At 39.0% G+C, this 14581-nt stretch overlaps 1 protein-coding gene across 2 annotated transcripts in view; it reads right to left on the bottom strand.

Annotated features, from left to right (window-relative positions):
- Nucleotides 1-14581, bottom strand: part of GMPS (guanine monophosphate synthase) — a 68489-nt gene that overhangs the window by 52546 nt on the left and 1362 nt on the right. The window lies entirely within an intron of this gene.

Raw genomic sequence — 14581 nt, 5'->3', positions numbered from 1 at the left:
TCGGTTATTGTATACAGCGCTGCTATGAACACAGGGTCCATGTATCTTTTCATATTAGAGCTTCGTCTGGATATAAGCCCAGGAGTGGGACTGCTGTATCATACGGTAATTCTATTTTTAGCAATATGAATAGCTGAAAAAGAAGAGAAGCTAAAGGCAAAAGAGAAAAGGAAAGATATACCCGTAAGAATGCACAGTTCCAAAGAACAGCAAGGAGAGATAAGAAAGCCTTTCTCAGCAATCAACGCAAAGAAGTAAGAGCAAAACAATAGAATGGGAAAGACTAGAGATCTCTTCAAGAAAATTAGAGATACCAAGGGAACATTTCACACAAAGATGGGCACAATAAAGGACGGAAATGGTATGGACCTACCAGAAGCAGAAGATACTAGGAAGTAACAAGAATACACAGAAACTACACAAAAAAGATCTTCATGACCCAGATAACCACGATGGTGTGATCACTCACCTTGAGCCAGACATCCTGTAATGCGAAGTCAAGTGGGCCTTAGGAAGTATCACTACGAACAAAGTTAGTGGAGGTGATAGACTGCCAGTTGAGTTATTTCAAATCCTAAAGAATGATGCTGTGAAAGTGCTGCATTCAATATGCCAGCAAATTTGGAAAACTCAGCAGTGGCCATAGGACTGGAAAAGGTCAGTTTTCCTTCCAATTGCAAAGAAGGGCAATGCCAAAGAATGTTCAAACTACCACACAATTGCACTCATCTCACACGCTAGCAAAGTATTGCTCAAAATTCTCCAAGTCAGGCTTCAATAGTACATGAACTGTGAACTTCCAGATGTCCAAGCTGGATTTAGAAAAGGCAGAGGAACCAGAGATCAAATTGCCAACATCCGTTGGATCATCAAAAAAAACAAGAGAGTTCCAGAAAGACATCTGCATCTGCTTTATCGACTACACCAAAGCCTTTGACTGTGTGGATCACAACAAACTGTGAAAAATTCTGAAAGAGATGGGAATACCTGACCACCTTATCTGCCTCCTGAGAAATCTGTATGCAGGTCAAGAAGCAACAGTTAGAACTGGACATGGAACAACGGACTGGTTCCAAATTGGGAAAGAAATATGTCAAGGCTGTATATTGTCATCCTGCTTATTTAACTTATATGCAAAGTACATCATGTGAAATGCCAGGCTGGATGAAGCACAAGCTGGAATCAAGACTGCCGGGAGAGATATCAATAACCTCAGATATGCAGATGATACCACCCTTATGGTAGAAAGTGAAGAACTCAAGAGCCTCTTGATGAAAGTGAAAGAGGAGAGTGAAAAAGTTGGCTTAAAACTCAACATTTAAAAAACTAAGATCATGAAATCTGGTCTCATCACTTCATGGCAAATAGATAGGGAAACAGTGGAAACAGTGGCAGACTTTATCTTCTTGGGCTCCAAAATCACTGCAGATGGTGACTGCAGCAATGAAATTAAAAGACGCTTGCTCCTTGGAAAAAAAGCTATGACCAACTTAGACAGCATTTTAAAAAGCAAACACATTACTTTACCAACAAAGGTCTGTCTAGTCAAAGCTATGGTTTTCCCAGTGTTCATGTATGGATGTGAGAGTTGGACTATAAAGAAAGCTGAGCGCCGAAGAACTGATGCTTTTGAACTCAGGTGTTGGAGATGACTCTTGAGAGTCCCTTGACCTGCAAGGAGATCCAACCAGTCCATCCTAAATGAAATCAGTCCTGGGTGTTCATTGAAAGGACTGATGGTGAAGCTGAAACTCTAATATTTTGGCCACCTGATGTGAAGAACTGACTCCCTGGAAAAACCTCTAATGCTGGGAAGACTGAAGGCAGGAAGAGAAGAGGACGACAGAGGATGAGATGGCTGGATGGCATCACTGGCTCGATGGACATGAATCTGAGCGAGCTCAGGGAGGTGGTGATGGACACGGAAGCCAGCGTGCTGCAGTCCATGGGTCACCAAGACTGGAACATGACTGAGCGACTGAACTGAAGTGAATAACTAGCAATGTCAAACGTCTTTTCGTGTGCCTACTGGCCATTTCTTTGCAGAAATGTCTACTTAGGTCTTCTTTGGAGAAATGTCTATTTAGGTCTTCTGCTCATTTTTCAACTGGGTGTTTTTTTGTTGTTGTTGTTGTTTTGGGGGGGTTTCTTGGGTTTTTTTGCTGAGTTGTATGAGCTGTTTGTATATTCTGGAAATTAAGCCCTTATCAGTCGCATTGTTGGCAAATGTTTTCTACCATTCTGTAGGCTGTTTTTTTGTTTTGTGTATGGTTTCCTTTGCTGCACAAAAGCTTCTAAGTTTGACTAGATCCCATTAGTTTGTTTTTATTTCTGTTGCTTTGGGAGACTGACTTAAGAAAACACTGATGGAATTTACAGATATATGCAACCCTTACCATGAGGCACTAAGGAAATGTGTGTAGGAAAACTAACCACATGTTGATAACCGCTGAGACGAATGACGGGATATTATACTCTCTGCTCTACTTGTGCATGTTTTTAAATTTTCCATATGCAACAGACTACACTGACCCTAATTCTTCACTATGCCCTATATTCATGTCTCTGGTAGTGTCACTTTGCAGTCTGTCCTAGTACAGGCAGAATGTATTTCCATACTCTTGACACTGGGCTCAACCATGAGACCTGCTTTTGCCAATGTAATGAGGGCAGAAGTGATAGTCTGCCAAGCCTTAAGCCATCTTCATGTTCCCACTTGTCTCCTGTGCTTCTGTCATCACCATGAAAACACTACGAGCTACTTACTGGGCCAAGCAAAAGATGAGAGGAGTGGAGCTCAGCTGAGCTCACCCACAAACTCTTGAGCAAGAAGTAGGCATCACTTGTTTTTCTGAAAATGTTTCTAAATCAACCTAAAGCAAATTTTTTAAAAAACCATCTAACAGGAAAGCATTCATGGCAGGTTATGAATCAGTAACAAATTATGATTCTGCTTTCCCTGGCCATTTATAGTAGAAATATGTAAGAATGTATGGGAAATTGCACAAGATGGTTATTATCATGCTTAGTTCTCTATGACCATGACTCCAAAATACATATTACACTGAATCTTTGCCTTTAGAGGTTAAAATATAATTGCATACTTCTTTTTTTTTAAGGGGGTAATGAATGAAGGAACTACATCAGGAAAGAGAAACCACTTAGAAGCACTATAAAATAACCTCTGGAAGGCCAAGCCTGGTGAACTCAAGAGATACCAGACTAGACACAGTAAGTCTCACAGACAAATTGATAGAAATTTTCTTTTCTAATACCTGAAAACAGTTTTCATATGAAAATAGTACACCAGTGCCAAGATTGCATTTTTAAAACACCCAATCTTGTTAAATCCACAATGTTTCAAATTCTATTTTAATCAGCTTTACTATCAAATTATTTTTTATTTAAAATTCAAACTGTAATATCAAATAAAGTAGTGGTTCATTTCTGCTGCTTTATAAACCTATCTAAAAGAAGCCTGCTTGTCCACAAACCACATGCTATACTGATTAAAATACAGCTGAGTAAGATACTTTAAAAATATCTTAAGGACAAAACATTATACTGCAACTTTTAAAAAATTTGTTTTGCTATATCAAGTCTCATCTCTTCCAAGCATCAAGCAGTCTATTATTACAGCTTAAGTATTCCAAGCTGCAGAAGTGGGGAATACCAAAACCTATTAGGGGCTATCCTCTGATTCAGCAGTTTCACTCCTAGGTAATTATAATAGAGAAATGAACACCTATGCCCACAAAACTGGAAACAATCCCAACAGTCATCAATATATGAATGGGTTAAAAAATTCTGGTATATCCTTATAGTGGAATACTACATAACAATAAAAATGAACAAATCACCGATACACACAACACAGATAAAATCTCAAAAACACTATATTGTGTAAAAGAAACCAGAATCACTGTATGATTCCACTGACACAAAATTCGTAAGTGAAAAAAACTAATGTACAGCTACAGAAATCAGAACAGCGGTTGGTGCTGAAGGAGTGGGGGAACTGACTGCCATGGCCACAAGGGAACTTCGGGAGTGATGGAACCGTTCCGGATCTTCAACGGGCAGTGACTACAGGGGTACCTACGTTTGTCAAAACGCAAATTGTATACGTCAAAGAGCTGAGCATTTCACTACCTGTGCATTTTATCTCTATAACAATAAGCAAAAGAAATCACCTGTTAGTGACCTTTTTCAAACTACCATTTCTCTCCACAAACTGAAAGACATGCTACAATAAGCAACATAACCCTCAGCCTTCAGGGGCTGAGAATGGATGGTCAAGCCCTGCTACGCTGTCAGTAACAAGGCCAACACTCAGATCTAGGAGCCACTCCTGTTTCAAAACCAGAATCTATCAGGTTAAATCCACTTAAGCGGACTGATTAATCATCCATTAAAAATTCATACTTTTATCCCTAAAATTTTTAGTCTATATCAAGTTATATCCACTCAATGTATACCAATCACCTCTAAAAGAAATATCTTCTTCAGTCCAATGCTCTTAGGTCTTGTGCCTTATTTTGCTCAATCAGGTGTTGCACTTGGGAGGAATGTATCTCACAGCTCATTAAAGTAACAATATGAAAATGGTCCACTAAAATGTAATCTAGGGTCTCAGTCCAAAAACTGATCACAAAAAGCAAGTTCAGTAAAAAGGTAGTGATAAGGAATTCCCTGATAGTCCAGTGGTTAGGACTCTGAGCTTCCACTGAAGTGAGGACAGCTCTGACCCCTGGTCAAGGAACTAAGACCCCTCAAGCTGCATGGTGTGGCCAAAAAAAAAAAAAAAAAAAACGTGAACAGTATACCAAAACTCAATTCTATGAGGCCAGTATTGTCTAATATCAAAACCAAAGATATCACAAGAAAACTCCAAGCCATTACCTCTTATGAATGTAGATGTTTAAAAATCAACAAAATTATCAAACCAAATCCAGCAACTTATTATTTTTATTAATTAAAAACTTTTCTGGCTGCACTAGGTCTCTGTTGCTGTACACACGTCTTCTCTAGTTGCAGCGAGCAGGGGCCACTGTCTAGTTACAGCGCTCAGGTTTCTCATTGCAGTGGCTGGGCGTCCCTGGTGGCTCAGATGGTAAAGCGTCTGCCTACAATGCAGGAGACCTGGGTTCGATCCCTGGATCGAGAAGATCCCCTGCAGAAGGAAATGGCAACCCACTGCAGTACTCTTGCCTGGAAAATTCCATGGACAGAGGAGCCTTGTAGGCTGCAGTCGATGGGGTCCCAAAGAGTCGGACATGACTGAGCGACTTCACTTCACTTCTCTTGTTGCAGAGCACAGGTTATAGGACGCGAAAGCTCAGTAGTCGTGGCGCACAGGCTTAGCTGCCCCACGGCATGTGGAATCTTCAGAGACCAAGGATGGAACCCATGTCCCCTATGTTGGTAGGCAGATTCTTAACCACTGGACTGACAGGAAAGTCCATTCAGCAACTTATAAAAAAGGATTATACACCATGGCCAAGTGAGATTTATCTCAGGAATGTAAATTTGGTTTAACATCCAAAAATCAATCTAATATTAATATATCAACACAATGGGAAAAAAAAACCATATGATCATCTGAATACACAGAGAAAAAGCATTTGTCAAAAATCCTACATCTTTTCATAATAAAAACAATCCACAAACTAAGAATAGAAGGAAGTACCCTTAGTCTGTAAAAGAGCATCTATGAAAAACCCATTGCTAACATCACACTTAACAGTGAAAGATTAAATGCTTTCTTCTCCAACTAAGATCAAGGATTTCTGCCCTCACTACTTGTATTCAAAAGTATGAGGTACTGTTGTGCTTGAATCACTTAGTCATGTCCGACTCTTTGCGACCCCATGGACTGCAGTACGGCTGGCTTTCCTGCCCTTCAACATCTCCCGGAGCTTGTTCAAACTCACATCCATTAAGTCAGTGACGCCGTCCAACCATCTCATCCTCTGTTGTCCCCTTCCCCACCTGCCTTCAATCTTTCCCAGCATCAGGGTCTTTTCTAATGAGTTAGCCCTTCGCATCAGGAAGCCAAAGTATTGGAGCTTCAACATCAGTCCTTCCAGTGAATCTTCAGGATTCAATTCCCTTAAAATTGACTAGCTTGATTTCCTTGCAGAAGGGACTCTCAAGAGTCTTCTCCAATACCACAGTTCAAAAGCATCAATTCTTTGGCGTTCAGCCTTCTTTATGGTTCAACTCTCACATCTATACATGACCACTGGAAAAACCAAAGCTTTGACTAGACGGACCTTTGTTGGCAAAGTAATGTCTCTGCTTTTTAATATGGTGTCTAGGTTAGTCATAGCTTTTCTTCCAAGGAGCAAGTGTCTTTTAATTTCATGGCTGCGGTCAGCATCTGCAGTGATTTTGGAACCCAAGAAAATAAAGTCTCTCACTGTTTCCATTGTTTTCCCATTTATTTGCCACGAAGTGATGGGACCAGATGCCATAATCTTAGTTTTGTGAATGTTGAATTTTAAGCCAGCTTTTTCACTCTTCTCTTTCACCTTCATCAAGAGGTTCTTTAGTTCTTCTTCACTTTCTGCCATAAGGGTGGTGTCTTCTGCATATCTGAGGTTATTGATAATTTCTCCCAGCAATCTTGATTCCAGTTTGTAGGCAGGGCAATTAAGCAAGAAAATAAAAGTATCCAAAGTGGAAAGAAAAAAGCAAAACTATCTCTATTTACAGATGACAGGATTTTATATACAGACAGTCCTAACAGTTCTATTAATGCACTTTAGAATAAAAAGGTTTGGTAAGGCGGTAGGATACAAAATAAATATACAAAAATCAATTGTATAAACTTGTAATGAACAATCCAAATACATAATTAAGATAAAATTCCATTTATAATAGCATCAAAAAGAATAAAACAATTGTACTAAAGAACTACAAAACCTATATTTAAAAAGCTATATAATGTTTACATAGAATAAAACAATTTTAATTGTTTTATTAATATTAAACAATTACACAGAATAAAACCACTTTACTAAAGAACTACAAAGCCTATATTTTAAAAGCTATCTGATGTTTGGGTCAGAAAACTTAATACTGTCAAGATAGTACTGATCCCCATACTGAGCCACAGATTCAACATGATCCCAATCGAAATCCTTTGCAAAAATTGATAAGCATATCCTAAAACTCATACAGAAAGTCAAGGGATGCAGGAATAGCCAAAACAAGCTTAGAAAAGAGAATATAGTTGGCAGACTCACATGTCCCATCTTCAAAGTTACAAAATCAAGATAATGTGATACTGGCAAAAGGACAGATATATAGATCAACGGAACAAAACAGAGTCCAAAAATAAACGATAAACTGATTTCCAACAAAGGTGCCAAGATCATTCAAAAGTAACAAGTTTTTTCAAAACCCAGTACTGCAACAGTGCATGCGTGCTCAGTCGATTGTCACATCTAACTCTGCAGCTTCATGGACTATACCCCTCTGGGCTCTTCAGTCCATGGAATTCGCAGGCAAGAATACTGGACTGGGTTGCCATTCCATTCTCCAGGGGATCTTCCGGACCCAGGGATCAAACCCACATCTCCTGCAGCTCCTGCACTGGCAGGCAGAATCTTTACCACTGAGCCACCAGGGAAGCCCAACAGTGGAGAGCCACAAATTAAAATAAATAAATAAATAAAGCTGCTGCTTTACCTTATAGCAAACACAAAGATTAGCTCAAAATGGATCAAAAACCTAAATATAAAACTACGTAAAGCAAAATTATAAAACTTTCAAAAAGCATTGGCAATTTCACAAATCTTCATGATCTCAAATTAAGAAGTATTTTTTAGATATGACACCAAAAGCACAGTGACAACATTTTTTAAAAATAAGTAGTACTTCATTAAAATTAAAAGCTTTTATTCGCCAGAAGACACCATTAAGAAAGTGAAAAACAACCCAAAGAACTGCAGAAAATATCTGCAAATCATATTTCTGAAAAGGCTTGTCACTAAAATAAAGAATTCTTACAACTCAATAAAGACAAACAACCCACCTTCAAAATGGGCAAAAGAGCTAAACAGACATTTCTTCCAAGAAAATATACAAATGGTTAAGAAGCACACAAAAAAGATGCTCATGATCATGTCATTAGGGAAACGCAAATCAAAACCACAATGAAAATACCACTTCATACTCACTATGATGGTTATAATCAAAGACATGTGTTGGCAAGGATTTGAAGAAACTGGAATCTCATATACTGATGTCAGAATTGTAAAATACTGCAGCCACTTTGGAAGACAGTTTGATAGTTCACCGAAAGGTTAAACATAAAATTACCACAGTGCTCAGTCATGTTCCTACTCTTTGTGACCCTACGGACTATAGCCCTCCAGGCTCCTCTGTCCATGACCCAGCAATTCTGCTTCTAGGTATATACCCATGAAAATGAAAAGTTATTTTTATATAAAAATCTATACAGAAATATTCATAGCAACACTATCCATAACAGCAAGAGAATGCAAACAACCCAATTTCCATCCACCAATGAATGGGTAAATAAAAGGTGCTGTATCCATACAATGGAATATTATTTGCTAATAAAAAGGAATAAGGTATTTACACGTGGATGAACTTTGGAAGTATTATGCTAGGTCTCACAAGAGACCACATATTCTAAGATTCTAGTCACATAAAATGTCCAAAGTAGGCAAATCTATAGAGACAGAAAACAGATTAGTGGTTGTCCACAGTTGGGAGGGAGAGGCCTGCATCTGCTAAGTCACTTCAGTTGTGCCCGACTCTTCACAACCCTATGGACTGCAGTCTGCCGGGCTCCTCTGTCCACAGGATTCTCTAGGCAAGAATACTGGAGTGGATTGCCATGCCCTCCTCCAGGGGATCTTCCTGACCCAGGGATCGAACTTGCATCTCCTATATTAAGTCTCCTGCACTGGCAAAGCGGATTCTTTACCACTAGCGCCACCTGGGAAACCCTGGGAGAAGCGGGGTGGTGGAAAATGAGGACTGATTGCTAAAGGGTACAGAATTTCTTTTGTGGATAATGAGAATGTTTTAAAATTGACTGTGGTGATGGTGGCACAAATCTGTGCATACACTAATAACTACTGAATTGTGTTCTTTAAACGGAGTGAATTTTATGGTATTTGAATCATAACTCAAGCTGTTGTACAACAGAATCTACCTGGTAGATACAGATGCCGACTAAAATTTCTTTCAACTTGCCTGTCGTTTTGAAATTTTTCATGAAATGTTAAAGGAGGGAAAAAAATCACAGCATAAAAATGTTTCACTATTACCAGTAATACATCAAAACAATCATCTATCTACAATCATTGTATTCATCTAAGAGTCTCCCAAATTAATTAGAGATTGTTCACTGAAAATTTGTCCAAAGCAGATTTTAGAATTCTGTAGTCCCTGGCTTACATTCACAATAACACTCAGGGGATAAGAATTAGTTCTCCAAATTACAGACAAGGTGAGGCTGACTTAATTTTACATAAACCTCCATGAGTTTTGAGAATGAAAAAGGTTCTGTTCTCCAGCTGACGAACAAGAGAAATAGGGAATTTCACATGTCCAGGCAGTTTTAGAAGTTTGGAAAATGTCCTCTGTAAATGTTATGGCAGACTAGAACAAATTATTTTACCTTTTGGTCAGTTTCAACACTGCTGGTTCTCAACGTTTAGAAAGTTAATTTTGGCACTCAGTTTTTAAGTTCAGAATAACTCTTAGAATGTATACTAATTTAGAAAAGAAAAAAACTTTTAATGTATACACATTAGGCTTGAATTTTAGCCAAATTTTAAATATAGTCACTAGAGAAATCAAAATTCAAATTCAGGATGATGTACTCCATAACTGAAGTGAACATATGGCCCAGTTTGCCCAGAACTGTCCTAATTTACACCTGTTATTCCAACAGCCGACCCAATGTAACATATGTCGCATGCCTTTCATTTTTAACATACTATTATGAATAACTGCATTAAAGTAAGATAGTGAGGATTTGTTATACTTCCACCTTCTGCCATGGCTTTACCTAGTACTCTGTTGAAGTGCAGGTGCAGTGAACAGATTCTCACTGGTTCACTCTAAAAGCCAACCACTGAGAACCCATCTCTCGCTCCTGACACTTTCCTGATAGAATAAGGACAAAGTACACTTGGAACCTGGACACTGCAATGACTGGTAGCTAACCAGCCAGTCACGGTGCTGACGGAGGAAGGTCTGAGGCCGCCGCTCTGGCCAGCCGCTTGGTGAACCTGCCGGTAGTACCACTGCCGTTCTTCAGGTTGCAAAATGCACGTGACCTCCAGGCCTCTATCAGCTGAATCGGGGGGATGCACAGCTGTGTGTGAACTACATGCAGGAAAGAGACTGTGAGCTCCTGTGCAAAACGTACAGAGAGAGCAATCTGAACTTATACTACAGTAGTGTTGCCATTGATTTAATTGGATTTACACAACACAACAAATATTTTGTTTGATAATATTTTACAACAATTATTATAAATTTAAACGATTTTTAGCACCTCCTTTGATGTTCAAGTGTCCCAGTTTACATAGAGTATATGGTCACACTACTATAAACAAACACCTTATTCCCTATAAAGTTGTAGTGGACCATATTAGGGAATCTATAAATCTAAATCTAACTACATAAAGTATCTCCTAGGTCCTCAAAACCATTAACCCGAAGGGATGGCAGGCAAGGGTCAGCCAACAAGAAAACCAACTAATATCACACTATTACTCTAGTAAAACTATTTTTTTAACCAATGTGATTCTTGAACAACAACAACAACAAAAAACTATTCCACAACAAGCAAGAATAGTCCACACAACCTAGAACTATATATGCGATCACAAAAGATTCTAAGTTCTCTTACTTCTTTTTTGGTTCACAAAGTGCTTCTAAATCACATATTAACCCTGAGGACTTCATTCATTTTGAGCATTTAAACAGAGTTTAGGTTAGAAGGAGGCATGAAAGTACTGTGCTGTGCTGAGTCGCTTCAGTTGTGTGTGACTCTGCAACCCTGTGGACTGTAGTCTGCCGGGCTCCTCTGTCCCTGGGGATTCACCAGGCAAGAACACTGGAGTGGATTACCAAGCCCTACTTCAGGGGATCTTCCCCACCCAGGGATAGAACCTTCATCTCTTACATCTCCTGCATTGGCAGGTGGGTTCTTTACCACTAGCGCCACCCGGGAAGCCCTTAAGTACCCATAACAAAAGAGAATTTCATCATTTTGGATATCAAATAATTATTCATTCCTTTCTCCAAACAGCACTGATTAATATATAATTCATTAAAGAGACTTAAAGAGTATCAAATACATTAAGTATAAGACAAATCTGTGTTTTTTAAAAAATTCTTAAAAGACAACTATTATCCATAATTGACAAGTTGGCCCATGCTAAATTAAAGACAAAGTCATCTGAGATTTCTGAAGGAATTTCAAAACCTTTCAAGTCTAAGAACAGAAAAACAATTAAAAAAAAAAAAAACCCAAAAACAAACCATTCCTTTTGTCTGTAACAGCTCTTCTAGTCTAGGTGAATACCTTAACAGATGAGATGAAATCTGAAAGGGAAAAGAAAAAAAAACCAATCCACCTTGACCTTTGAAAAAAATGTACTTATAGAGTGGGAAAGATCCCCTGGAGAAGAAATTGCAACTCCAGTATTCTCACCAGGAAAATCCCAAGGACAGTAGAGCCTGGTGGACTACAGTCTGCAGGGTTGAAAAGTGTCGGTCGGACACAACTGAATGACAGAGCACAGCACAATAGGGTTACCTTTATAAAGGACAGTTGTTCAATTCTCAAAGTATCCCACATAAACATCTCAGGTCATCTTTCCATTCAATTTAAAACTTACATTTTAAAATGCAAATTCAAATTTTCAGCATTAGATATCAACTAAAGATCCTATATAACATGCAATTAACAGTATTTATTTTTTAAAAACCCTTAAATCCAAGTACAATATAACTTAGTCAACATCTCAGTGAAAGTAGTAGGGCAGATCCTACATCTATTCCAACCAAATGAGTTTAAGGCTCAGGACTTCCGTGGTGGCACAGTGGATTAGAATCTACCTGCCAATCCATGGGGTTGAGCCCTCGTCCGGGAAGATCCCACATGCAGCTAACAACTAAGCCCATGACCACAAGTACTGAGCCCATGTGCCACAACTACCAAGCCCAAGCACCTAAAGATTGTGCTCCGCGACAGAAGCCACAATGAGAAGTCCATGCACTGCAAGTTTGAGTAGCCAGATCCCTCTCACAAGGAGAGAAAGCCAGTGAAAAGCAATGAAGACTGAGCAGCCAAAATAAAGTGTCTAAGGCTTAGATGGGACCAACAATGGAAAATCTGACAAGCAGCCCAAACAGCATTACTCTCACAATCTTGCCTTAATAATACTGAAAAGTTACTGTCTAATATTTTCTATATACATATATTCATATATAACACTGAATGGTTGTAAAAAGTTTTTAAAGAGCTGACTACCTTGTTCATATAAGGTATGCTCTTGTTCATGTAAGATCTTAACTAAATAATATTATGTCAGATCTTTAAGGAAAAGAATACTCTCTGCCTTGGATGGTTAACCTAAGTAGCCCTGAAGAAAAAGAAAAGTCAGATTCTAATTCCAGCTGTTTTTTCAGCGTAGGAAGCTAGAAAACAAAGATACTTTCCAGCTTTAAAATGATATTCTGCGGATAAAACTAATGAAAACAGCCCAAATACTTTTACAGAATTTAGGTGGGTCTCTCCCTAATGTTCCTTGAACTGCAAGGAGATCCAACCAGTCCATCCTAAAGGAGATCAGTCCTGGGTGTTCACTGGAAGGACTGATGCTAAAGCTGAAACTCCAATATTTTGGCCACCTCATGAGAAGAGCTGACTCATTGGAAAAGACCCTGATGCTGGGAGGGATTGGGGGCAGGAGGAGAAGGGGAAGACAGAGGATGAGATGGCTGCATGGCATCACCGACTCGATGGACATGAGTTTGAGTCAACTCCGGGAGCTGGTGATGGACAGGGAGCCTGGCGTGCTGCGATTCATGGGGTCGCGAAGAGTCGGATACGACTGAGCGACTGAACTAAACTGAACTCCTAATGTCTATCATGAAGAAATGTTATTTTAGAAAAAACCCTGAAAAATACTGAAATGTACAACAGGAATCAAATTCAGCTCTTTCTCCATTCTCATTTATCAACTAGGACTTACACACAGCTATCAGAGGCACAACAGATGTACAAAGTAAGTCTGGGTCCAGTACTTGTATTTCATGCCAGAAAGAAAGGTGCTTCAGTGGTAAGCTATAGAAAATAGATGTCTACTTAGATTTCTGGGTGGACCCTCAGAATATCACATTTAACCCACTTTACTATGCATATTCCCCCATATTTAAACATCTCTTTACCAGACATGTTCCTTATGATCACCGTTTACAACACCATTTACAGAGATTTTTCCCCCCTTTTTAGGAGCATATGAAATAATCATAGGTTTGATGAAATGTTATTTTCCTGGATTGCTCCTCCTGAAAATGCTTTCAATTCGATTGACATCTAATTGTTAGCAAAGTTCAAAAAAAAAACAAAAACCATGGTTAGCTTTCATGTACTTTCAATGCCTGAGATCCAGGTTGGATCCCTGATCTGGGAACTAACATCCCAGTCATGCAGCATGGCCAAAAAACAGAAAAGACACATTGTTTGCTTATACTACAAAACCACCTTGAAATAAGGGTAATCAGTGATTCACCAGAGTCTCAAATATATCAAACTGGTAAGATTCCCTGTAAAATTCCAGTTGAACAAAACAAAAACATACTAGCTAGAAAAAAAATAGTGTACGTTCTTTACACCTGAATCAGGTAAAGTAATTTGGAAACTGAATCTTTAACTTTCTGCTGTCACTTAATTTTGGAAAATACTGTTTTCAAATCGGCACATATTTTTCAAAGTCTGCAAATGAGGTTTGAATCCTCCTAACAGTCATTTCCCTTACCAGCACAAAGATGACTCTTTTCAACGAGTTTACGACTCAAAATTAAAGAGAAGAAAAATGCTTTGTAAGTTAACTTGTGTACACGACAGAGCTGTACGTTAAGATCTACAGAAGCTTCTTTTAAAATCTTCAGGAAGAGTTCCAACTAGTCTGAGCATCCGTTTCCTCGGTTTAGAAGTTCATTAGCTACCTTATTAATCTTTACTCACTTGTTCAACAAATAACTTTTCTGAATATTTACTACAGACTAAGCAATTACTCACGGAGAGGGCCAAGATGTGACGAGGCACCACGTTTTAAGAGAATATGCTGCCTTTAAAGGCACTACCTGACGTCTCAACTTTCACACACCTGAATGAAACGCAGCCAGGCCCTAACAGCGTATAGAAGAGGCACACCTCGCTTAAGTATAAATCCCGATTCAAAACCGCGCAGCTTCCCGCTGACAACATGGACTGCGGGGGTCTGAAAGAACTCCGGGCCAACGACAATTTTAACACAGAAGTGAAAGCGAAGGGGCTCCGTTCGGAAGCGAGACG

This window comes from Cervus elaphus, chromosome 19 (genome assembly GCF_910594005.1).
Source record: "Cervus elaphus chromosome 19, mCerEla1.1, whole genome shotgun sequence".
Lineage (NCBI taxonomy): Eukaryota > Metazoa > Chordata > Mammalia > Artiodactyla > Cervidae > Cervus > Cervus elaphus.
Note: the sequence above shows the minus strand (reverse complement) of the source record. Positions and strands in the feature narration are given on the sequence as shown.